This window comes from Myotis daubentonii, chromosome 1, assembly GCF_963259705.1.
Source record: "Myotis daubentonii chromosome 1, mMyoDau2.1, whole genome shotgun sequence".
Lineage (NCBI taxonomy): Eukaryota > Metazoa > Chordata > Mammalia > Chiroptera > Vespertilionidae > Myotis > Myotis daubentonii.
This window is the reverse complement of record NC_081840.1, coordinates 7,299,700-7,302,736: the sequence shown is the minus strand read 5'-3', so window position 1 is coordinate 7,302,736 and position 3,037 is coordinate 7,299,700.

Genomic DNA, 3,037 nt, shown 5'->3' with positions numbered 1-3,037 from the left:
TTTCCTCGTGATACCATTTGCGCTGAATGTATCACCACCCTGTCCTTTGTTTAGCTTTTGTGAACAGATGGGGGATTGATCTTGGGAAGTCTTGGGCGCGGCTTGATTTTGTTTCACTGGGGAAGCCGCGAGAGGAAGCCCAGGGCTGTGCCCAGTGCCCTGGTGCCGCCCAGGGAGCCGCAGCTGGCGCGGTGGTGCCGGGCACGTGGGCAGGCTTCTCCGTGGCCACAGCGCCTGAGCTCCTGAGGCCCAGCTGGCTCCCGTGAGAGAGAATGCCACTTCCTGATGGGTTGGGGGCATTGAGCTTAGTGTCTGGGGCGCCAACAACAAGCTGGGCACCGAAGAACCTGTTCCTGTGGAGGGGGTGCTGCAGAGACGCCGTGGCGCTGGAGAGCAGGGTGTGGGCCCGGCCGCCGGCAGAGCAAAGACCCTGTGGAGCCCCCGTTTTGTTCATTGTAACCTAATCACTGAGTGTTCCTTCTTCTCATCTTCTCCAGCTCACATTTAAAGCAAATTTCTTGAGCTCATTTTTCATCTTCCTGTTCCCTCTTTTAAGACAGATCTGACACCCCTCTGAGCTCCCCTGTGGCCACCACCTCACAGCTGATGCAGAACCAGTGACAGCACAGCTGGGCTGTGGAGGGTGGACGTGGCAGCCACAGGAGGGGCAGGTTGGAATCAGTATTTTACAGGCTCGGGGCCAAGGAAGGGCATGAGCATGGACACAGGTGGGGCCACGTGGGGCAGAGATGCCCAGGGAGGGCCGGTCCAAGGCTTGACAGTGACATTCAGAGCTGGGTGGCACTCACTCGGGAAGGTTTGGAAAGAGCTTCTTTTCAGACCCACTGGAGACCGCAGCGGCCTCAGGGACGGCGCGGCGGGCGTGGCCCTGGGCGGAAGGGCGGGGTTCTGGGTCATGTGGGAGCGGAGACAGTTTCACAGGCAGGAGGCCAGAAACAGGAGGTGCTGGGCCCAGCGAGGAAGGGACAGGGAGATGTGCCAGAGGCGTGAGCAGGTGCTAGGGCTGAAGAGGGGGGGACCTGCAAGGTGGGCGGGCCCACACTGAATCCCAAAGAGGCTCCCAGCGTACATTTAAGGACCAACAGGTATTTGGGTTTAGGAAAACTGTTACCCCCTTTAAGTATAGCCAATTTGAAAAGGTTTTCTGCGTACCTTTCTGAGAGCAGACTCTGTGGATACTGCTTCTCGGGAAACCCACAGCCCTGACTCTGGAACAGTCGCCGCCCAGGGCGGGACAGTGGGCTGGGGGCGCTCCGGGCAGGCCAGGCCCGAGAAGGACGAGAGCTGTCCACCAAATAAGGCCCTTTAGGTTCCCTTTGGCCTCTGGAATAAACAAGCTCTGAAGCCCCCCAGGCCCCAAGGGGCACGTCCCCACAAGCCTGCCTCCACGGAGGGGCCGTGTGGCTCCCTGGCCCACGGCAGGGCTCGAACATCAGTGCACAAGGCAAGTCCACGTTCCCGCAGACTGGAGAGCTGGGATTCCTGTGTGGTGGGTGCTCACACCCACCTGCTCTTGTCTGGGCAGCCAGTCTCCGGGCAGCTGAAGTGGCTCCGGCACTGTGCCTGTCTGCGGGCCCCGCGTGGGCAGGTGCCGGCCAGGGCTTAGGGCACAGGAGGCCCCCTCGGCTGCCGCCAGAGCCCTGGCAAGGTCTGCCCTCCAAACTGGAAAGCTTGTGGACGGCGAGGCCATGGAAGCCTTTCTGGGCAATGCTGTTAAATGGCTCCCAAAGCACTTGACTTGTCACCACAGAACTCTAGAAGGGGAGAAGTCTCACAGGTCCTCAACCCCCATCCTGTCGAACTTGCTCACTCCACACGTCTGCTGAGCACCTGCCGAGTGCAGGGGCCTCCTGAGCTCAGCCGGAGGGGACAGCTGGGGCCGAAGCAGACAGCCCGACTGCTGCTGACTGCAAAAGGAGACAAGTACCAGTTGTAACAGTTGGGTTTTTATACTGTGTGTACATGTATATATTTCACATATACGTGAGATTTTAATTACATTGAATCTTAAAGTAAAAAGCAGGAAAACTTCACTTATTATTTATTTTTTTGGTTAATCTTCACCTGAGGATATTTTATCCATTGATTTTTAGAGAGAGTGGAAGGGATGGGGGCATTGGGGGGGCGGGGGGGGGACATGGACCATGGGAGGTGGAGAAACATCCATGTGAGAGAGATACATTGCTTTGTGCCCTGACCTGGGCTGGGGTTTCAACCTGTGGCCCAGGTATGTACCCTTGACCGGGAATCAAACCTATGACCCTTGGGTGCTGGAGCCAACACTCTAACCACTGGGATACACTGGCCAGGGCTCATTTCTCATTTTTTACTGCAGCCCCCAAATAATGATTAAAATAGAAACCACCTCCTTGGATCGGATGCGCAGCGAGCACCCTGCCGAGAGCCCTGCTCTGAGTGACTCTTCCCCTCATGATTTGGGTGACATCCGCCTCCCACGCGTGGCTGAAGTGCAGCTCGTAGCTCCTGCACCGTCATACTCCCTCGAGACCCGGTCCGGGTGAGAGTTTCTGAGCAGTAGTAGGTCGCTACACTACAGTTCCACCTGGGGAAGTGGCCTGATTTGGGGATGACGATAAACCCTGCAAACAAAGCAGGTTACACTAATCCAGCAAACAGGGCCCTCGGAGGGTCCCAGCCACTCACCCCTCTGCAGTCTGACGCCACTGGAACAGACTCCTGCTGGTTAGGAGCCAGTGTTGTAACAGATCCTCCACGTTCGCCTATTGAATTCTGTCCAGATCCTTCCTGACATTCCTGCCTGGTTGGAACCAGAGCCCACGAACCCAGCTCTGCCTGGATTTTGGGCCAGTTGGCTAGGAGACAATGTGGGCTCTCAGGGCCTGGGTTCCTTGGGACATCACTGGCCTTAAGGTGAGGGGCACCTGCCAGGGGGGCCCTTCCCCACCTTTCCCCAAGGGCCACAGCTCAGGGCCCCAGAGTACTGCACGCCCCACCCCTCAGAGGCAGGCCCCTCCATTGACAGAGTTTAGCAGCA